Raw genomic sequence first — 24,786 nt, 5'->3', positions numbered from 1 at the left:
GTACTTATCCCATTCTTGAGGGCAACACCTTCATGACCTAAGGTCATGACCTGAGGTCAACACCTCTCTAAGGCCCCATCTCTAAATTCCCTCACATAAGGGATTGGGTTCCAGCATATGAATTTGTGGGGACACATTCAGTCTATATCACATGTACTATTTGAGACATACTTTTTGAAGACATTGTTTTTTGTTTATTGGAAATTCCAGTTAAATTGGGTGTTGTGCATTACTGTTTGTGAGTTATGGCAACCCTCTATCACCAGGGAGAGGAAGAAAAGTTGGAAATTGGTGTAAGTAGCAAACTCCTTGCCTAGTACAGCAGGAAATTAATAGGAAATATTGAAAGCAAATAAATTAAAACATTGTGGAAACATTATACTTAGGAATGTTGAGATACCAGAAGAAAAATTAAGAAGCTAATAATCTAGCTTCTGGGGACAGAGTTGGAGGTAATACAGGTTGCTTAGTTACATGCCTATTAGTTTAATAATATTATAAATCTTTAAAAATAAGTACTTAGAGGGTCACATTTCACTGACTGTATTAAAAAAGGCAAAAGTGCATTAATAAAGATGAGTGAAAACTCTTGATAGCAAAACTCTGTTATATATAACAAGTAAATTCAAATAGCAGCAAGAAACACAAAATCACTACTCAGAGTATACTGGCGGGGACAATTACCATATGGGACATAGAACTAAAACCAAAAGGTAGCTGCCAAATGTACACAAGTATACATTTCAGACCAATAAAAAAAAGCATTCCCTCAGCTGTATGGCAACCATTTGCCATGCTCCTCAGAAGGATTAACACGTCTCCACACACATAATCATAGTTAGATATATTGCTCGTCATTACTGCACATTTTCCTTTACGTGATGTGGGTTCAGCTGGTCACCCTGCAGTCTTGCCTGTATCTTTCCATAGCCCTGGAGGACCACTCTCAGGCACTGTTGGAGTTAGCATCTTGATGTCTAGGGTCCACAGAGCGGGGAGGACATGCCCTTTAGTAGATGACCTTTAGTAAAGCTGTGTGGCAGCTACTTATGGGTGGGGGATATTAGGAAACTTCTTTCTCTGGTTTCATTAATAACCCAATAAAAAAAAGTGTCCTCAGGGAGAAAGTGTCTAACAGTGCTTTTTGCAATCTGAGGTTTTGGAGTCTGGGAGAAAAGGTTGGGAAAATATGATTGCAGAATCTACTTATAGTTTATAAATGATTGAATTAAGTTGCTAAACACAAGCATAGCTGTTCTCAAAGCCACATAGGTTCTAATGATTTCCAAATATAGTTTCAGCATGTTCTTCATTCTTACAAGGGATGAAAAATGCCACTATCTACAAGGTAAGAATGACATATCTGTAGATACTTTTCCTTCTTATCACAGCCTGATTGTATCACCAGATTCAAATTCGAAATGTAAATGTCACTGAAATTCAGGAGTGTTCTAAAAAAATGAATGATGGCTATACTGTCAGCTCTATGTTTCCTTCAAATTGCTCCAGACTCACTCCTAAATGGGCCAATTCATAAGTAGACTCTGGACCAGAATGTGAAAGTGACACAATCTCAAGACCTTGCTGTACAACCCAAGGGCCAAATAAATGTAACTACCTTACCCACAGGGAGGATGATAGGCTATTAGAGGCAAGTTTAAGTTATTTCTGCACAATATTGGTGAAAAGTGAGAAAATTTAAGGAGAAGTAGTTAAGAAAACATACCCACATACCTTTTTTAAAAAAATTCTGCAACATGAAGTTTAACAATATTAGACCTGAGAGGAAGTTTTCCCTTACAATATATCATTTGCTTAAAGACAGATTTTAAAAAATAGCTATAACTTTCTCACTGAGATACAACAAAATCATGTGATTATTAAATAAGACAAAGAAATTTTAAGGGTCAGCTATGCAACCACTTTGAAAAATAGTTTGGCAGTTTTTAATAAAATTAAATATAAGTGTTCTCCATGACACAGCAATCTCTCCCTTAGATGTTCACCTAAAAGGAATGAAAATATATTTCACACAAAGACTCATATGAAAGAGTTTATAGCAGCATTGATAACAATTGAAATAAAAACTTGAAACAATCTGAATACCCTTCAGTGGGTGTATGGATGTACTCTGGCACACTTACAAAATAGAATATCATTTAGCTATGAAAGGAGAAAGGACCATCGACTCACCCAACTCACACACGAGTGAATCTCAAACACATTGTACTAAATGAAAGAATCCAGTTTCCAAAGGTTATATACCATGTGACTCCATTTACTATAGAAAAGACCAAAATACAGAAACAGGGGACAGAACACTGATTGCCAGGGCTGGGCTGGGGCTGGCATGAATGTAGAAAGGCACCATGAGGACACTCTTTGGGATAACGGAATTTTTCTGTATTCTGTCTATGTTGGTTGTTACAAGGGTCTGTTTATATGTAAGAACTCATATAACTGTATAGTAAAAAAAGTGAAACTTATTGTGTGTAAATTTTGAAAAATAGCATACAATAACAATTTCTATCAAGGTGAAATGAAAAGGAGGGTGGGACAGATTTCAAAGGAAATAAAGCTGGGGAGATAGAAATGTGAAACACTGCTAAGATCGTGTTTAGGCAAATCCAACAAAAATGAGTCTGAACCTAAGGAAACACAACTGATGCTAACCTGAGGCGAATATGGGTCTACACTCATATATACATGTATGTTGGAAACACTCTCCTGGTTACTAACTGCACCCTAACAGAAAACCCAGGGGACCATCAGCGCCTGTCAGAAGGAAGCTTGGCTGACACACTGCCTGCTTTGTGGGAGCTGTTCATGGAGTTGCTTTCTAAAATGACTGTTATCCTTAGATAACAAAAGCAAAAGCCTGTTTTAGTTAGAAAGAGCGCTACAGAGGATACTGTGCTTAACAGACTTTCTGTTCAGAATGCTATTCGGTAGTGAAGGGGGCGGGGCAAATAATTAGCATCTCTTTACAAACATCCCAGAGAAGGTTGGGCGGGGTGTAAAGGAGTTGAAAGCCAATACAATCAATAGTTAACGTAACAATTTTGGGGAAAATGGTTTTTTTAGCACCTGGGAAAATAATGGTCTTAACAGAACGGAACTTCTCTTTTGGGAGTGATACCCCTGCAAGATAAATGCCAATGTCAAGGGGGAGGGGTTGAAGCCGGTACCTTACTTTCCCATGGAAAAGGGGAGCGAATTGTTATGATGTATTGTAGCGAAATCTGATATTTCAAAACGGAATAATCTGAGATGGAGGTAGACCACAGGAATATGTTTAAGCAGTTAATGGAAACGGAATTAGGGAAGCAAGGATTATTTCTTCGTTCTATGGAGGAAGGAGAAATTTAAAGAGAAGAAAAGTGTGGGTGTCTAAAAAGTAATGTATTATCTTGTGGGAGAAATGCAAAATGACCACCAACACAATCTCCACCCGCAGTCTCCTTCTCCACACAACAGCTTCTCCTACAAAATAAGCACCGCAATTCACAAACGCATGACGCACTGAAAGGCAGAGGATACCCGGCCTCCACGCCAGTTAACACAAGGTCAGACAGAGTTGGGCCGGGACAACTGGCTACAGCTGATATTTGAGTTACCTAAATGTGTGCAGGGTCTCTCCAAATGCTTTCCCCAAAAATCAATAAATAAATGACTACTACAACATTTCTGTAAATTACTTTCTGCAGCTGCCCCAGTGGATTGCAGGAGGCAAAACAAATAACCCCGGTCTTGTGGAAGGTGAGGGAGGGGACGCTTTTCCAGAGTAAATTTCACACTGAAGATCGTCCTGTTCCGGTTAGAAGTTCTTTTCTTCAGGAATGGTTCTCTTTCACCACCTTACCACCCAATGTCTCTCAAGCTGCAACTTGAGAGTTAAAAGGATTTTTTCTTTTTTCTCTTTTTTGCTTGCTGCCTGGCTCAGGGTATTAATCTGTGGTTTTAGTTTATATTGTTTGCCCTTTTCCCATTATGTTGCCTCATTTGATACTAACGAGAATCAAAATAGATTAGTAGAGCAGGCCTTCTTATTACCAATTAAAATATGAGAAAATCGAGGGTCAAGTATCAATGTGTGCAGAATCACACTGCTTGCAATTAGTAAAGGCACAAAATAAATTTTGTGTTTTCCTTCTTTCCTTTGTGTGGTTGTTTTATTCAAATCAAGAAAATATTCAGTTATCACAGCAAGGCTAAAAAAACTTGGAAAACAAGCTCAAAAGAGAAATCCAAAGTTCCCAAAGTGAAAATATTGGGTGAGGGGTTAACAAGAATTTCTGATATAAGAATAGCAGCTTATCCCATTCAGATAGATCCAGGATATGGAAAAGAGAATAGCATAATACACATAGTGTTATATTCCTGAGCTAAGAATAAATAACTACAAGGAAAAATCACTGCTTTCAAATAAGGAAAAATACCATCTTTGTATCTTACTTCAGCAAGTATGTGAGTGTGCTTTCTGTTGTTGTTTATTTAATATTTTAAACGCTTTGGGGGGCACAGTTTTAGGTTCACAGCAAAGCCACAGATTTCTCACTTACCCCCATCCCTCACAAGCATTGCCACGGCTGTTCTTCATTTGAGAGAATGGATGAGCCTACATCGACAAATCATTGTAATATAAAGTCCATAGTTTGCCTTAGGGCTCGCTCTTGGTGGTGGACATTCCGTAAGTTTGGACCAATGTATAACAACGTGTGTCCATCATCGTATCACCATACTTTCACTTCCCTGTAAATCACCTCTACTCTGCCACTTCCTTTCTCCTCTTCATCACAGATCTGTTTACTGTCTCCCCAGTTTTCTTTTCAGAACATCTTATAGTTGGAACTACAGCACACGGGCTTTTCGGAATTTTTTTATTTAGTAATATGAACTGAAGACTCATCCATGATTTTTTCTTAGTTTGATAACATTTCTTTTTAATGCTGAATAATATTCCACTGTCTGGATGTACCATTGTTTATTTATCCTCTACTGTACCGAAGGACATCTTGGTTGCTTCCAAGTTTTGTCAATTGTGTGTTAAGGTACTATGATTACGGGCAGGTTTTTGTGCAGACATAAGTTTACAGCTCCTTGGATAAATACCAAGGAGTGTGATTGCTGGATTGTATATTGAGATTATGTTTAAAAAACTGCCAAAGTTATCTTCCAGAGTGCACTGTGCCTTCCGACCAGCAATGAAGTTCTCATTGCTCAAATCCTAGCCAGCCGTGGGGGTTGCGGTGCATTAATTGCACATTTTGACCAATAGGTGTGGAGTGGTATCATGTTGTTTCATTTGGCATTTCCCTAATGACATATCATGTTGAGCACCTTCTCATATGCTTATTAGCAATCAATATATGTGCTTCGGTGAGGTGCTTGTTAAGGTCTGTGGCCCACTTATGAATGAGCTTTGTTTACTTTTTTCGAGTTTTAAAGTTCTTTGTCTACTTTGGATGCAGTTCTTTATCAGATGTGTGTTTTGCAAATATTTCTCCCTATGTGGGGCTTGTCTTCTCGTTGCCTTGGTATTTCCTGTCACATAGAAATTTTTAATTTTGATAACATCCAGCTTATCCATTATTTTTTTTCATGGACCATGTTTAGTGTTGTATCTAAAACAATCATTGTAATACCCAAGGGCATCTAAATATTTTCCTCTTTATCTTCTAGTTTTGTAGTTTTGCATTCTACGTTTAGATCTGTGATCTCTTTAAGAGAATGTGATTTGGTTTCATGTATGTGTATTTATTTTGTGTGCCTGAGAATATGCACACCTTTGCATCTGCACCCTGTGTTAGTGCGGGTGTTTGAGTGAATTTGGAGGTGGTTTGGGTTTGAGGTTGGTTGCCGCTGTGGTCATTCTCATAGCCCCACTCTCTCCAAATTCCTTTAGCATGACTTTTTATTTAAGGTGGAAGCAAGGTAGCAAGCATTTTTCTTATATTTGTTTTACTTTTAGCTTTAAAAATTCCCCTTTCACCATGCCTTAATTTGAGGCTGTCTTTGTGCTCTTGAACTCTTCTGACAGTGTTGACTCTTATTCATGACTTGATGCTGTTAGGCGGCTGCTGAAGGTTTGTTTGGGGGAGGACACAGTTCTGCTGCGTCCATGAAGCCTCAGTATTAAGTAGGCAACACGTATCTGCTTGTCAAGACTGTGATTACGGCTCTTCTAACCCTCCTTTGGTGGTATTTCTGTTCCCAGCATGTGTAGTCTGCCCTCTCCTCCCCTCTACCCCTAAAATGGGTTTTTAAAATTTTTTCTTTTTCTTTTTTTCCCATTACCATCACCCAGATGCAGTGGTTTTTCCTGAATACATTAAATGTGCCAGCGTTTTATAGTGTTCCTCACATACAGGTTGACTTTTGATCTGTAAAAGAGACTGCAGAGATGGATTTCATAGCAGCTGCTTTTCCTCTCCTCCAGATCCCCTAAGAAAGAGCATTTTATCACAACGTTAGGCAATTGGGTTTTTATGAAGAACAACTTGCAAAATGACGTGAACTTCCCTTATGTCAGCAGCCCCCGTGCTCCACTCTTTCACCAGCTTTCTCTTAGCCTCCACCGATTTGGTAAATTCTCTAGCTCACTTTTTTTTTCTTACCACTGTGTAGCTACATCAGCTCCAAGGCTGACACTACTTCTTTCCCAGCGGATACCTGCATTTCTTTAGATTTTAGGCTTCTTCATTGCACTATGACCCCGACTCCCTGATACACTCAAAAAAATTCGTAAACTGGCAGTTTGCCCAGCTACGTTTTATGAAGTGTGGAAGTGATGCCATTTCCAGTTCTCTGTTTCCCTAGGGGACACCAGAAGTATACCTCGGTTCTCTTACATTTTAATTTTTAATTTTAAATAATTTCCTAATGATTGAAAATACCGACCGATTTAACCAAATTAAGCAAGACTGTAGTGATATCAACTTCTCCAGGTCTCTGGAGACCATTTTACCACTTTTCTGAAGCTGAAGAAAATCTTGTTGTCTGGTTTTCACTGTCATCCTTTTGTTTCAATAAGTTCATCAAACTCTACCACGTAGTAGAAATGTGCTCCAAACTAATGGCTCTCAAACTGTTAGTTTCGATCCTTAAAAATTATGTCACGGTACTTATTAAAATATAACTTGCTTAGCTGGGTTTTATCTATGGGAAATCAGATTTTCTAGATTTAGGGTGGAGCTTGGAAATACGCATTCTAATAATATACTCTGTAATTCTGATGGACGTAGCTCCTTGTCTACTCTCTGAGAACTTCTGTCTTCAGCATGTGTCCTCTACTAGGCTATTGCTTTTGAATTTCTTCCATTTACATTTTTTTGGTCACATTTCTTCTTCATAATTTTTCAAGGATATTTTTCTGTTCCTATTCTCTACCTGGAAGTGAGGTTAATGGGCAAATACTTAATAATCGGTGAAGCCTCTGCATTAGCCAATCAAAGCAGAGGCTGACCCAATCAGAATAGATGTCAACAATAAAGAGCAGTCTTTATTTCTGTGTGTATTCCTGTGTGTATCAGTTTGCACATAGTGTTTTCTTAAACAGATTTACTGAGAAATAATTTATATACCATAAAATTCAGCCATTTAAAGTGTGTGATTTAATTAGACACAGTCTTTCCATTTTTTAAAATTGATTTGTGACTATGTATTATTATTGCAAAAAAATAATTTAAATTTCTTTAATATAAGACAGAAAACTGTACTTGAACAGGAACTAAATAAAAATTTAAAAAATAAAATAAAAACACATTTGTCTCTTATCTTGCTTTTTCCACAGTCACTTGCCTACTCCTTCCTAGCAGGTTTTATCAGCACAGTTTTATTGAGTCAGTGAATAATGTTGATTCTTAAATATTTTCCATCTATTTAAGTGTATATTTATTTCCCACTGCTGTAGTACTCAGGGTTGTAAATATGTTAAAGCAGCAGCTACAGAAATTTGAAAAAGAAAAAAATGCCTTGATTATCAAGGTTAGCAATGTAGTTCTATAAAATTTGAATGAGTCTAGGTGCAGGATATTACTATTCTAATAAAAACAAAAAATAAAAAACACACACACATAACCTTTACACATAGTATGTAAATACATTAAGTGTCCTGTATTACTCAACTGAGAGTTTAACTAAGCAACTTATATCCTCCCTCTAGTCAAAATACTCTTCGCAGACACCTTGATACATCCCATATCTTCTGAAAATGTCAATATTCCAATATAAACAATATCAAGAATGACATTTTGTCAAAATACTCACATTTTTTAAAATATCCTGATGAACAGCAGTAAAAGAAGATAGTATACTTTGCAGTTTAATAAGTTATTTTTTTTCCAAGCAATTCTCTAAGGTAATTATAAGACAACTATTTGGTGTATACTCATAAACCTAGGACATATTCCTTAATCTTCATAACTCTGTTCTTACTACTCCTTCTGGTTATAAATCAGCTGTCAAGTGTACTTTATTCCAGTGAAACTGAAATATTTTACACTATCTGTGTTAAAAATTATCATAAAATGTATAAAATACAGCCACCTTTATTTTCAGTCAGGAGTTCCAAATATACTTCTGACATAGTTTATAATTTCATTTCAGTCAAGATAAAAGAAAATAGAATTAAAACAATCCAATAAACTTTGTATTAGTTATCACTAAATCTACTATTCTTTTAGAGAATGTTAATCAGCTTAATAATAACCCACAACCTTTGGACCAACTTAACTCCACTATTCTTTTATATTTCTCCTCTCAATATCTACTTCTGCTTATCATGCAGGTCTTCAATTATCCTCAACCTTTATCATTTCCTCTTTGTTATACCTGGTAGGAATATACTGTCATTCATTTAGACGTTAGAGAAAATTAATTTCAGAGAAGACCATTGTTTCCCTTTTGGTTATGCAGACATCCCTGAAGCCATACCAGGCCTACATACCCTAAGGATAAATGCTTTGATTCTTTTAGGTCCATGTCCAACAATAGTTTAGGGAATATCATCAAAGAAAAAACCCTTAGGAACATGAGCTTTGTAAGAATTGAATGTCAGCTCATTACTGAAAGCTGCTAAGGGTTTGTGAACAAGCCCTGTGTCATTTTTCATGAATTTTTCCTAGATCTGAAGCATGTCATTTCTTAATTCAACAAATATCATGTCAAGAGCTGGCCCTTCATTAAAAATGTAGCAGTGACTATGATGAACAAGGTCTCTACTGTCTTTTGGTTTTCAAGAGTGGCAAAAAAATAGATCTTATACAAAAATTAATATGCAAGATAATTTCAAATGCTGATGATTGCTATATTGACACCATTCTCTCCGCTCCTGCCCAAAAATTAATATAATAAATTGATTTGGGGAAAGACTCAGGGAAAAGCATGGCTACTTCTCAGAAAACAGTCAACAAAGTACTTTGTATGAAGTTGCCAGTAGCAATGAACCTGCACGAGAGAGATCCAAGTAGTCCAAGAGAAAAGAGTCTTCCTTTCAGAAGTCTTGTCTCCAAGAATGACAAAAGCAAAGACCTTTGAAAGTAAACTCAATGTAGTTGAGTAACAAGGACCAAGACAGTGTGAATTCTGGGCAGGATAGGACGGCATATTTATGAGGAGCAAAGCGAGGGGAAATATCTTTTAAGATTTTATAAATCAGTTAAGAACTTAGGATTTTTATTTTCTGAGAAGAAGGATGACAAGCCATTGGAAGGTCTTAATTAGGGAATAGCATCATTTCATTTGCATTTTAAACTCTCACCCAGATTACTTCAGGAAAGTTATATTGCAGATAAGGGAGTTGGAAACAAGAGGAGTTAGAAAAAGATGATGGCATAAACTAAGATAATAGAATATTGATGAAAAAAGAAAGAGATGTGAAATATATTCAAAATCTCTCATAAGAAGGATTCAGTAGCTTGGGGGTCAAACATATATTGGCTTAATTCTTTCTTTAAAATTGACTAGGTGTGGAACTTTGACCAAGTAATTTAATTTCTGATATTCTATTCAGGCAAATGAGCAGTGAAGAATAGTGCCCATGTGTGACAACATGTGATAGAGTGTAAAAATGATAACAATTTTTTTCTCGTCCCTATAGCTATACTCTTGTGATGTGATTATGCAGGTCTTCCTATCAAGACGGGGAATCTGTTCATTCACTCCTTAAACCTGCACTGGGCAAGTCACTTTCATTGGCCAGTGGAATATCGACTTTATGAGGCAGGCATACACTTAAAAGTTGTCGCACAACAAGGTTTCCTCTCTACCTACGTTTTTTGAATTCCTGGCACCATATGACAAAGCCTCGGCTGGCATGCTTTTGGATGGGCAACGCAAGACACATTCATGTCTGTCTCACAGCCGACAGCCAGGTCAGCCCCAACTGCAGAGCTTTGCAATCAACTGACAGGTGATATATTATGAGTGACCTTGTCTGAGACCAACAAAGCCACCCAGCTAGGGCAGCCTCAATGTCTAACCCCCAGAAACATGAGTTCAATGATAGTCTTGAACCACTAGACTTTGAGGTGGTTTGCTATCAAACAGTAGGTCACAAATAAAGTCAGTGAGAATGAGAGCTGAAGATTATTAAACACTAATTAGAGTTTGTGAATGGGAACCCTGGAAGTGTGAAACTCTCTGTGATGATTTACAAGACGCACTGGAAGTTGACACTAAATCACTGTTTTGGGTTTGAACATCAAGGGAAATAGCTCATCTTGATTATAACAGAAAAAAGTAGTGTCCTATCTTGAATGAATTTATATGCCGTAGTAGGATATTGAAAAAATATGTTTTTGGTGCGAGTGGTTCATAAAACCAACATATAGTCAATTCAGTTGGGGTTCCTTAAACACAGTTATAGTTCCTATCTCACATTCACCAATTTTGAAATTTTGGGGCAGTGAAAATTGTAGATACATACTATGGAATGTCAATCTAATAATTTATTAGAAATTTTATTCACTGTGAAATTTAAATTTATAAAAAATCATTTTAGATTTCAACTTATTCTTCTTAAAAACTGTTGCAGTCCTCTTTCTATTTATAGAAGGAAAGATGGGTATTTGGCAGGAAAACTTTATGCACTTCTCTGGAGTAGTAGCTCTTGTAAGTAAAATTACATTTCCTGTAAAAATATAATCCAAGTTCCGGAAAACCATAAAATCATAAAATATCTTTCACAGTAGAAGTAGTAATTATGTATGTGTGTGTGATTCCTATACATTACTTATATGCATTACAGACAGAAAAAATTTGTCTTGGTTTCTAGATCTAGAGATTACCTATTGTTTTGGCTTAATCAAATCATTTGTCGGCTCTACCCCATTGTTTTCACTGTCAAATGAGAGTATTGAATTAGGGTCTCTAGGTACCTTTTGCTTCCGAGATTTTTTGATTTATGACCCAGCTCCCTATTTTCAATTTCATATGATCCAATATACACTAACCATTTAATTTAATCCTGCCACTACTCTCACACATGTATTTCTTGTTTGCTTATGTAGTTATGTACATATAAGAGGATTCATTCATTAAGTCATGATCTACTTTGTGGATATAAGCAGTGAATGGCCCTGGACATCAACTTACCCATTGATTTGGAGTTTCTTCAAAGTCAATATTACATGGTCATCTTTCAGGAAAATGTAATCATAACTGATCACCAAAGGTGCACCTTCAACGTTGTTATTGATTTGCCATCTTTGATTTATAAAATATATCATGATTTTCAATTAATGTTACTCGGTTGTGTTTGATTGCTTTAATATTTGAAGGGTTTCATTATTGATTTGTTTTCATAGCAATCACTTGAAGTACCCAATCCATGCTATTCCATTCTTTTAGAACATGTGTATATATTTCTTGCATTCGGTTTTTTAAATTATTCTTATATTGGAACAAAATGCTATACCATTTTCACTCATATATAACACTTTGATTATTTTGTATTTTGCTTTGTATTATTTAAAAAGGCAAAGATTAGCCCTGGCTAGTGTAGCTCAGTGGATTGAGCGTGGGCCTGAGAACCAGATGATCACGGTTCGATTCCCAGTCAGGGCACATGCCTGGGTTGCAGGCCAGTTCCCAGCTGGGGCCAGTTCCCAGCAGGGGATGCACGAGATGTAACCATATATTGATGTTTCTCTTCCTCTCTCTTTCCCTTCCTCTCTAAAGATAAATAAATAAATATTTTTAAAAAATAATAAAAAAAATAAATAAAAAGGCAAAGATTAAATTACACCAAAGAGAGGAGAATTGTGATATTATTGCAAATAACTGAAGTAGACTTCTTAAAGAATGTATGTGGCCTCTAACAGTGGTAACAGACTGGCTCTATACAAAGGAAGAAGAGAAGACCGATTTCTGGATCTGATTTGAAAGATCCAAAAATTCTTAGCAGAATAAAATATTTACTTCAACAGTTCAGTTCACAACTTAGAATTCTCTTTATTAATGTAATTTTGAACATGAATAAATCTAAGAGCTCCAAAGCTCACTTTTGTTTCTCTTTTAAAAAAATTTACTTATTTTTAGAGAGAGGGGAAGGAGAAAGAGAGGGAGAGAAACATCAATGTGTGGTTGCCTCTTGCATGCTCCCTACTGGTGACCTGGCTCACAACCCAGGTATGTGCCTTAACTGAGAATCAAACTGGTAAACTTTTGATCCACAGACCTGAGTTCAATCCACTGAGCTGTACCAACCAGGGCTCACTCTGGTTTCTCTTGATGATCAACCTGGTGTCTCCTGTGCCTGAGTCCTGTTCAGGATCTGAATCAGAAACTGTAAGATATTTATAATTGTAGCAGTTGTATGTTCAAGAAGTTCCACAGAAGGTTCAAATATTCAACAGAATTTGTGAACAATTAATTTGGACTATTTATTACCAATAAACTAGAGAAAGGTGATTGAGGAAAGACTGGATCCTGGGATTAAGGAAAAATAGAGCTCTTTATTAACAGCTCCTTTCCATGCTCTGCTTCAGAGGAGTAAATGCAGCTACAAAAATCCAAACCACAACAGGAAGATGTTAAATAGGAGTTTAAACGAATAACTGAAATGCAACCAGAGTCAGGTAATGAATATAAAGGAAATAGATATTGTTAAGAAGTAAATAATACGAGTCAGTACAGAAAAAAGAGGACAGTTTATTTCCATTTCAAGTTAAAAATAAACATATAAGGTTATAGGAATGGTCCATGTGTTCAAGTGCTTTTCTAAGTATTCAAGACCATCTCAGTCCACTTTTTTTCCTAGCTGGGAAAGTAGTCTTTAGTATGATGAGAACGATTATAATTTATATGAATAAATTAATGCAGTATGATTATATTAATGGTTATATTATATTAATATCATTAGATTAATGTAATATAACTAACCTGAATTCATCATCACCTGCCCCTTTCTTTTGAGGTTTGTTTTGTTTGTTCATTTTTCGTGTTATTACAGTACAATGGAAATGCATCTAACACAAATTGGTTTTTTCGTGTCTTTCAATTGCTATCAGCCAAGCAATTTTGATGCAGTTGCTAAACTTTTTCTGTTGATACTTTCTGGTGGGATTTAAAAAGTACTTAGAATCAGTGAATCTCAAATTTAAATACATTCAATGTTTTACAATTATTGCTACCTCCTTGCTAGCAAACCAAGAGCATAGGATACACCGCCTAATAATTTATACATTGCAATTGCATTAGTGTGTTTTTAACTCTACTTATGTGAAAATTATTTAGGCCTGAGCTTTATTTTGTGTTGTTTTGTTTTTTTGATAGCTCATTTCAATGAAAAACCTGAGTCAAATGGAAAGTCTAAGGAAAATCTTGAGTCAGGTATCTTATTTTCTTTTATTTATTATTTTCTTTGTTCTCATGAGGTATTTGAGAACTCTGAAAACTGAGAATTTTTCTAATAATAATTCTTATTATGAATTATTGTTATTCATATAATAACAAATAATATTTGAAATGCAATCTGTGTTCTTTTTTAAAAATAAGATCTGTAGGTGATTTTATGATTAGGCAAGGCTGATTAGATTTGTTTTTAAGTTTCATAGTTGAGTGACAGAGAAGGTTTTAATGGGGTGAGGAAAGAAGAAATCAGTTTAGTAAAGATCTATATCGATGTGTCTCCCCCAGGATAGTGGACGTCAGACAACTGGAAACTGGGAGCATGTGCAAACAGAGAAACTGCTGGGCAGGTACAGGTGGTTACCAGTAACCTAGTGCAGTCACACAGTCTGAGAATACAAAAGAGCCAAGCCGTCTGGCCTCACTGGTTAAAGGGATTCACATTCTAATTTCGAATTGGTAAAACCCACTCATCCAATTTAGTTGGACAGTGTATGACAGTAGGTATTCGAGATAATAGAAAATGTTCAGGGGCCAGTGCAGCAGAGCAGACAGTACCTCTTCCCGTTTTTCAAGTCCCCTGCCAGGTAGCAAATGCTTTCGTGACAAAGGCTCTGCCATGTTTAGCAATGAGAATATGTGAGGAAACATGTATACAGTCGATTTTCACTATTTGTGGATTCCATATTTTCACATTTACTTATTTAGTAAATTTATCTGTAATCTCAAAATCAGCATGCTAGGCACTTTTGAAGTCACATCCGGGGACCTGCACAGAGGGGCAGAAAAGTCTGAGTTGCTCAATGTGCCCATTCTAGCAGATGTTGAACAAGGCAGTACTTTGCCTTCTTTTTTTCAGATCTCATACGATAAACAATGCCCTTTTCACATCCATTTAATGTCACATTTTTGCATATTTGTATTTTTTAATTTGAATTTCACTATTTAAAATACCCCACAGTCAGTTAAAATGGGAAGACCTCTGGTCAAGATGGAGGTGTAGGTAAACACCTCACACAACCACATTGAAATTACAGTTAAACTACAGAACAACCATCACTCAGAATTGTCAGAAATAGAGTTGAATGGAAGTCTGACAACTATAGATTTAAATAAACCACATCCATCCCGACTGGTAGAAGGAGCAGAAATGCAGAGATGCTGAACAGGCTGGTCTCACACCCACATGTGGTGGATAAAAATTTGGGAGGGTTATCTCAGGATTGAGGAGTTCCAATGCCATACCAGGCCTCTTAGCCATGGGTTCTAGTGCCATGAAAATTAGTCCCCGTTAACCATGGCTGTTCACAGACATTCACATCTTATATAGTTTCTGAAATCCAGGAATTCATGAACAGCTTGGTTGGATGGTTCTGGATCAGGGCCTCTCACAAGGGTATGGTCCAGCTGGAAACCAAGGCTGCAGTCATCTCAAGACTCAACTGAGACTAAGAATCAGCTTCCAAGTTTACTCCAGCTGTAGTTTGTAAGCCTCCATTCTTTGGAGGCTGTTGCACAGAGGCACGATTGTCCGCCAGGAGGTAAATAAGGACACTCAGCACAGACTGCCTGAGTATCTTTGAGATATGGCTGCTCACCGCCCTGAGAGCAATGGCCACACACCTGCAGTAAAGGAGAGAGAGAAATGCAAAGAGATGATATCAAGATGGAAGCTATAATCTTTTAGAAGTAAAACTTGCTAATGATATACCATCACATCTGCCATATTTTACGGACCACACAAAGAAGCTCTACACAATATGGGAGGAAACTACACGAAGGTAGGGCTACTGGGAGGTGGAGATCAATGGGAAAAACACCTGAGACAGGCAACCATTTTGTACATATTTTAGTAAGGTCAGACTCAAACCTGAAGGTGGGACCATCAGTGGAAAAATGTAGAAGGAAGTCTTCATATATAGCACAGAAATGCGACAGAGCAAATCGCCATTGACAAATTTTAATCAGTCACCTAATGAGCTTAAGGAAAAGTAGTTGCCTGAAATTCACCATTGAAATGGGAGAAGAAAGACAGCAAAAGAGAACAAGAAGAGATGATACGTGCACCCGATTTAGGGAAAATCTGATCAGCGACAGATCTCTTGTACTTGCCAAACCCAATTCAAAAAACAAACACGAAAATCCAGAGGTTGTCTCTTGGCATCACTGAGTAAATTGTTTAAAATTCTAAGCTAAGAGATTGAAATCAGTGATAAAAGTCTTGTGTTAGTTAAATGTTCCTATTTTCATTGAACACTTCATTACATAATAACCACACTTACCCGAACTAGTTAACCAACACTTAGATTAAGAAGTTTCCCATTTAATTTCTGGACTCTCCCAAGGGTCTGAGCTGATATTGGATACCACCCTTGGTGCTCAGAGAAGAAGACTGAAAAAAGTATTTGACTTTGGTAGAGTACATTGGATATTACTTGGTTCCCACTTCCTCACCTGAAATTCCCTACCTCCCTCTTTTTTATCAAGGATATGAAAATATTTTCCTTTCTCAATGGGGACTTTAAAGGTCTGCTTCCTGAATTCTCTTACAGAGCTACTACAAAGTGATCAGATGGACACAATGTAACCTATAAAGATAGAGAACACACCTAATACTTAGTTCCACTGTCTCGTAAGTTATAACTGACATGAATTTCATGAACTGCCATGGTCTCCTGGGTTGTTTTCCAAATTCATTTTCTAAAGGAAGCATTGCAACTAGCAAATGGGTTGGTTCTGCAAAACTGTTCATTGTTGAGCTTTTACTAGATGGCAAACATTGTGCCAAGTGACAGACAAATATTTATATGCATGACAACCCAACCAGGGAGATATAATTGGTATAATTTGCCAAGGACATGTATTTACAGTCTTGGTTTGAAACATGGCTTGAAACTTCTCTATGATGTCACCTGGGACATGGTGATAGTTTGCTCTGCTGTCACTCAAAATAGCTGTATGTTTTAGAACGAAGTCAGTATTTCTCACCCTCACACATCGCAGGATTGGAGCTTTCGGAGGTGAGAAACACTATTAACTCTGCTCTCTCATTCACAGTATTCCAGCATATAGTAGGTGATCCACAAATATTGAGTAATTGCCACAAACCTCCCCTTCCCAGTCATGATACTAATTGCCTCCAGGAGTGCTCAATTCAAATCAATTGGATTCAACAATCATGTACTGACAACTTCTCATTTTGCTGGCAGGAAACCAGTTGTAACTTGAGCTTTCTCCTCCAAGGCAAATTCTAAAATATTTCACTGATTGAAAATAAAACAGTATTCGATCCCTTTGCCAGTGATCAGCAGGAGCCAAGCTGGAGTTGAGTCGTAACACTGAGAGCAGCCCTGAATGTCAAGAAAGCATTGCATGCTTTGACCTGAGGTTTCCACTTGTGGCATTTTTTTTTCACCTCACTACTTGTCCAGGCAAACAGAACTAAGCCAAGGTATTAAATTGTCTAATAATACAGCTTCTGCCAGATTCTGCTGAAATGTCTCCACTGCATATCAGCAAGTGGATGCCACTTAAGTCATGAAATGTCTGATAATTACTATTTACCTAGTTTATCTTTAGTAGTTTGTGGACTCTTGGACAGGACTTATATATGCAAATAAATACACAGGGTCTGGCAGAAGTAATGTCTGCTTGTGTGTGGTTGGTAGGGTAATAGTATGGGTGTCATAATTTATAGTTTTTATTTGAATACTTCACTTAAAATATCATATGATGTGCTTGAGTGTGGTATTATTATGCTGCAGAATTATACGCTTATGGTTTTGTAATAAAAGGTTTTGTGATAAAAAGGGGCCTTCTTTGTTCTGGGCCTTATATTATGCTCATAAATAATGACTCTGAAAGCCATTGGTTATTTCGATGATGCTACTTTTGAAAACTCTTCTTCCAAAGTTTATATTCAGAACCAGTTTGTGAGCTGCAAAACAAAACACAGACTCATACTTTGTTATTACACATATAAGAAAATCAGATTCCTTGCTCTACAATCACAGTTATTTTCCTTAATGACAATTGCTGTGCATTTTTCTCAACCTTATTTAACTACTTTGTCTGACAAACAAAATTGGGCTATTAAAAAAGTAGCAATAATAACAGCAAAACTGTTCTCAAAAGATGCAGATTTTGGAGCTAGCATTGAGTGGTTTTTAGTGTATGGCCACCTCTTGCCTCTTGATTCTCATGGCGGGAACCACCGGGAGAGACAAAGTGGTGAGATACTATCCAGGCACTATACAAGTTTAAAGACTAAGCATAGCATTTTAGAGAAATGTGGGGGCAACTTTCCTCGCAAGCCCCCTTGTGTGCCATGGGTGAGAGTAAACATGACTGAGACATGATGTGATCTGCTTGGGGAGAAGAGGTGGCCAGTTTCTCAGGGGATAAAGGCATTGAGCCCCCTCCTCCAAAGGCTTTTATTGGGTTGTAATACACAGGAATACAGGGCAGCAAGGATCAAACAGTAGATAGTCTGAGTCAGAGTCTGTCAGGCAGAAAGTTTTAAAGTTTCCTGCTCGAATCCTTAACATATGAATGAAAGCACTCTTAGCAGAGCAGATTTCACAGGTTTATCAGGAATTCTTTGGGATGCCAGATTTTTCTCCTTGCTCTAGCAAGGCAAGGAGCTGCACCCCTCCCCATCAGGTATTAAGGTTTAAGGGGATTAGAGCCAGGAAGCGCTTCTCCCAGAGCACGTGGGGACTTGGGCTTTGTCAGAGCCCGGGGGGCGGGAGTCCATTGCTCTGTTGCAGGCCCCCCCAAGTCCTTCCATGATGGCCTCCCAAGTGATCATGTCTGGCCTAGGTTGCCCCTCTCTGAGGGGTCTTATTGGTCAAGGACTTCCAACCATGCTTTGGGGGCAAGGAGGAAACTGAGGCAGCATTTGCTACCAGAGAGAAGCTTTGTCTCCTGTGGCTCACATTCCAGAGGTCACGCGTTCATCCTTAGCCACAGGGGGTAGAAAATTACAATTCCTAGAACCAGGCAGATCGTTCTACAACCAAGAAAGATTAGAGTGAAAATTTAGTCAGTTTAGCACAAAACAGTAAATGAAGAAAGCCATCATTGATCATTCTTAGAATCAATGTGATGAGATCTATTACATCTTTGACTCCTAGGGATCTTAAGGAAAAACTCGGTGTGGGATAGGGTTAGAGAACAGTGGAAAAAGAAATAATTTCTCAGGGACTGGAAGAAAGATGACCCAGTGCAGGTGACAGGTTAGATATGTCAATTCAAGGCTAGTCAGTATAAAAATATGGAAGTTGTTAGAAGGCTACAGGTTAAAAGATGAAGTCAACCTGAAGCAGGGAAACTCTGCAATAGAAACTAACAAGAACCATCACAGAATGCATGGAATGACCAGAAAAACACCCGGAACAAATGTTGTGGGCTCTGTTGTCTCCTTCTGTGCTTATAACCTGTGTGGCCACACCACTCTATTCACAACACTGCGTGAAGCTGAGTTTTCCTTTCTATTCCCAGCACAAAGGCCTGTCATATTCAAACTGGATAACTGTAATCTCCACTCCCTTAGATTTCCTAGTGTGAGCAGATGCTGTGATATCTCAAATTGTTATCTGTTACAATCAGAAAAAAATATATAGTTGATGAAATATACTTTGCTGAGAAAATAAACCCAAGATTCTTTACTGACTGAAGAAGTATATAAAAACTGGGACCATTGGGAAATCTTCCTTGAGAAGATCTTTAGAAAACTGAAACCTGATACCTGAACACCTAATAAATAATCTAAATTATGAAAGGGATTTATATAAACATAGTCTACACATAAGTGTTGATAAGGATGCTGAATCAGGGAGGGAATAAAAAGAAGTCATAGTCAGAAAATATTTATTAAGATTCTATCATTTATAGAAAGAAATATCAATATGAATGAAATATCATTTCTACCATCAAGAAGCACTCACTTTAAATGAAAATAATTGAAATATATATATTTTTTTATCGCTTCTCGGCCTTTTGGCTAAGATCAAGTGTGAAATATATATATATATATATATATATATATATATATATATATTTTAAAAATTCTAAAGTGACCCATGATTGCAGCTAATAGGTAAAGAAAATTTTATTAGGAAATGTCCAAAAATAGAATTAGGCTTTTTCAGTTGTCAGAGAAAAAGGCAGATTCAAAATAAAAGCTATAGCAACCAAAATATCACAATGCTATATAAATCTATTTTTGAAGAAAATTTTCTCAATTACTTTGTATATTTTTTACCATAGTAGAGAATGTCTTGGGGCCAGCTATGGCATAGAAGGCTGAGAAGTGTGGAGAAGATAAAAAGTAAATAGAAAAAAATCTAAGAAAAGAAACAAACAAATAAATTACACTTTTTTTTACTTTTGAAAAAGTGCTAAGTGATAAAAAAAATTTACAAAATGCAACATACCCTGTTCTTTCACCTCTTTGGGAGTTTAATACGTATAGCAAATTAAAATCTCAAGAAGTTTAGTAAAGAAACCAAGTAAGTTCCCTGGATCCAACATATTTTGCAGATTTAGAGGAGGATAATTTTCCCTTTTTCTGGTATTATAACTGATAAAACTAATTTATGCAGAGCATACAGGGTTGAGGTCCCAGGCCCAACACTCAATAGCAGTTCGATTTCAGAAAGTTTCAACGCCTCAAGTCTTTGTTCCTTTCCTTTTGAAAGAGTAAAAATAGAATTCACGTTGGGCTGAGAAGGGATGCTGAGCCCAGTTCCTGTTACAGTGAACACTGATTATTATATTAATAACACATGAAGCACTTGATATTAGGTTAATTTCAAAGTGTGTGAAAGTCTTGTAGAAGCCTGGCTTTCTGGAAGCCGTGCTGTTTTTCCCACTGGCACCAAGCGGGACTGTGGAAACCTGGACACTGCTGTAAGACAGGGAGAAAGCTGTTGGAGTCAGTGTCCGGCAGTCTCATAAAATCTCCATCACCAGCCTCTCACTCTCTCAGTTACTCTTCAGTTTAATACTCTATTCCTATATAAATTCTTACCTCGGGCCTTTTTCTTAGGCTTTCCCCCTCAACAAACCAAACACTTTTAAAAAAATTCTCACTTCCCGCAAGCACTGATGTGCTCGCAATACGAGACGGAAGCAAGGAAAAATTGGGCGATTTCAAATCCTCCCGACGGCAGGCAGTCCGGCCTCCCTGGGAAGTAGTGTAGTGAGCCTCGGTGCTAGGTCCAGGATCCTGGACCCTTCAATGCCAGAAAAGCTACTTAGCATAGGTGAGCTGTAGATTCCTAACATATAATGTAAAGTTATCCACGTTCATCTTTCAAATTCATAACAAATGTCAATTCTTCTCCAATTGTCTTATTGGAAAAATAGTTGTCAGTTCTTTTCCCTAAAAACTTGTGCACTGATTACTGACCAGAGATTCCACATCTAAAGATTCTATACTCACATGTAAAATTAATTATTTTTATTCATATTGTTTAAAATGCATCTATCTGGTTCTGTATGATGAGGGTATATAGTTATGGATGCCAAGTACTACTACATTGTCTTTGTGAGACTTTAAGCATATGAAAAACTGGATAAATGACTGCTTTTCTTTGAATTTTATAGCACCTAAACTAACATCATACATTTCTCTTTCATGAAAGGATGGGAAAATTACCAAAATAGATACTTTTTTAAAGTTTTTAAAATTCAGAACAATTTCGCAGTGTTTTTGTTTGTTTGTTTGTTCTGCCAAAGAGCTTTTATTTCATATTAAAAGCTGAGATATTAGCCCAGTCCAGTGTGGCCCAGTTGCTCGGAACACCATCCCAAGTCTGAAAGTCTGCAGGTTCAATTTCCATCAGGGCGCATGCCTGGGTTGCAGGTTCAAAACCTGCCTGGGGAGACTGGGTGGGGAGCAACCTATCAATGTTTTTCTGTTAAACCGATGTTTCTCTCTCTCTCTCTCTCTCTCTCTCTCTTTCCACCCTCTTCTTCTCTCTCTAAAAGCATGAAAAAATGTAGTTGGGTGAGAATAAAAAAAAAAGTTGAGATACCATAATAATTTAAAGTAGGTTGAAAATTGTAACCCAAATTTTATCATACTAGAAGGTACTATAACAACATATTAATACATTATCATATTAAAAATATTTAGAATATGTTTTAAAATATAGTCTAGCTTTAGGCTATGTAAAAATAATCTTATTTCTGTCATTGCCCATTATTACAAATACAGTTTCACTTTTAATTGCGAACTAAAATAACTTCTTTCCAATTATTCCCTTAATCCTTAGATGAATAAAACTCATTAATTACTTGAGTAAAGACTTTTGAAGGTGTTAAAAAAAAACAAAAAACAACTAAGGACAACAGTAATCATAGTGTGAGCATTCCCATGCTGTGCTTATTCTATGTACCCAAACTCTAGGAATGCTCAATGCTTAAATTTAGAAATTGAGCCATCAGAAAATATTGCATTTCTAAATGTCTCCTACAGAAAAAAATATTAGTGTGCATGATAAAAAGAAGATGAATTGTTTTAACAAAGCTATTACAGAGTAACCCTTGCTAAGAACAGTATTTGACTTATAGTTTAACCAAATAATATCCCCTGAGAAAAGGGAGACATTTAAGACTGCTTTAACCAAACCAAACTGCTTTTTTTTAAACAGATTTAACTCAGAGAGGCTGCCCAGTACCCTTGGTGACCAGTGGACTTGAACTGCAATTCCAGTCTTGGTTTCATAGTCTCGATGTTGCACTTTGCTGAAATCCTCTGCATTTAAACTTTCTACCTGTAGATATATCTCTCCAACTCCTGAAATAATCATTTAGATCATGCAGCTCCCTCATGCTTCAGGTTTTAATTTGCATGGCTGTTGAAAAGTAACATTTTTCTCATTCAGCAATCCCAATTGGTAGACCTCATAACACTTATTTAAATACAAACTCTTGTCATAGCCACAATATTTATTATTTAAAAACCATTTCTTACACCACTCTGATATTATATTCATACATTGAGGCTTTTCTCCTCAGGCAAAAAGAGTTAACAATTCTAATAGAAAGAATGCAATTTAAAGAGCGTTTAAAGTGATTTAACTTTTTAAAAATGTTTAGTTTAAATATAAAGGGGGGAAGCTCATTCCCCGAAATGAGTACTTTAATTAGGGTAAATTGAGAATTTTACCCCAACTATTAGGAGAGAAGTTCCCATAAGCTGGCAATAGTGCTTAAAAACTTTATGTTCCCAAAATGAAATACGTGACTGTTTTTAGCCTAGAAAATGAGCTAAACTCGTTAAAACAGCATCTCTCTCTGTTTCCCTCCCTCCCTTCTTGTCTCTCTCATCTCTCTCTCTCTCTCTCATCTCTCTCTGTCTCTTTATCTGTCTCTTTTTTTGTGCGTGTGGCTACTTCAGCTATTGTGAGCTGATCATGTACACAAGATGTGCATGAAATGACAATCTTTGGTTTTGCAGTGAAATTAATTCTCTTAGTGACTTTTGACAATGTTCTGCAGACTGGCAGCTTGCCATCTGGAGAAAAAACTGACACTTGGCTCCCACTGAACAGCGTTGCTTCAAGAGAGCATTAGTCGTTGAAGAAAATGGAAATGGGAAGCACACACTGCTTGACACATATAAAATGGCACAGCTAGGACGCTTTTAAAGTAGGAGAGGGAGGAATACAAGAATTGTTTGCCTTTCAAAAGGTTTTCTACTCAACATCTTTTCTCAAAGAGACACTTTAGAGTTCAAAAAGAATGAAACTATTTACTTCTAATTTAGTTGGTTCATGAGACAACTGAGTAATTTATTAATAAGAAATACTGATCAGGATGGAATAGTACAGTTTAAGATCATATCAAGAACTGTGGGTAGTTCATTGTTTATTTATACCATGAAAGGCACTTGATAAGCACTTAAATTTTGATTCATTAGTTCAATGACGTTATACAATGTTGTATTTTATCTTTCAGGCTTCCAAACAATTTTTAATTTTTATGACTCCTTTTTATCAAAGATACAAATGTACCATTTAAATATTTCTTTTAAAAAGATTACCTAAGATTATAACTTGATTATATTTAAAATATAAAATAAATTTACTATCTACTGAAACCAAACCAAAATGAAACAGAACAACTGTTTGAAAATCAAACTAAAAATTCTATGAAATGTATTATTTAAACATAACAATACTTTTTACCTAGTCAATTTTATTCAAAATATGCTTATTTCCCTGACTTTGCAAAAACATCCTTATGAATAGCTATTGTTCATATTATTAAAATTAATTCAACTATTAATTCCCATTTGATTAAATACTCACTAAAAAAGAGGCAGACATACTATAATATATAAAATGCTATATTTAATCAAGATGCAGAGTACAGGCTTTAAATTTGGACTCCAATGTTAAAAGCATGTTGTTTCTTTATAATGCTTTAAAATTAACAAGTCATTAAAGATACCTATTTTGATTGAGTATTTGTGATATTCTAAATTTTTTAAGTTAATTAAGTCAACTTCTCTTGTGATTCCATGATATTGTAAGTGGCATTTTACTATAACTATATAAGAAAATATGACAAAAAGAGCTAAAGTAACTCTCCTAGAATACTTAAGGAATGAACAGTCGACACAAGAATCCAAAGCCAGGTAGTTTGTCCCCTGACTCCTTCCATATGTAACTGAATGCATGCTTTGTAATTTTCCATGTGCTCTTTCTACTTATTTAATTCTTTTACAAATGAAAAAAAAACAGTTTAAGAGCTACAAACACTGAAGTAACCTAAATCTCTAAGGAATAGGACACACCGAGATTACATATTACATTCAACATTTAATTATAGGTGGTCTCCAATTTACAATGGTTTGACACATCATTTTTAGACTTTACAGTGGTGCAAAAGCAATATACGTTGAGAGAAATTGTACTTCAG

General features: G+C 36.5%; 2 pseudogenes; one reads left to right on the top strand and one right to left on the bottom strand.

Annotated features, from left to right (window-relative positions):
* Positions 1 to 24,786, bottom strand: part of LOC118980107 (40S ribosomal protein S7-like) — a 67,689-nt pseudogene that overhangs the window by 5,456 nt on the left and 37,447 nt on the right.
* On the top strand, positions 19,836 to 19,937 carry LOC118980589 (uncharacterized; annotated as a pseudogene).

This window comes from Sturnira hondurensis, unplaced genomic scaffold (assembly GCF_014824575.4).
Source record: "Sturnira hondurensis isolate 20B ecotype Veracruz unplaced genomic scaffold, ASM1482457v3 Scaffold0001872, whole genome shotgun sequence".
Taxonomy (NCBI): Eukaryota; Metazoa; Chordata; class Mammalia; order Chiroptera; family Phyllostomidae; genus Sturnira; species Sturnira hondurensis.
The sequence above is the reverse complement of the archived record's forward strand: the minus strand, read 5'-3'. Positions and strand labels throughout refer to the sequence as shown.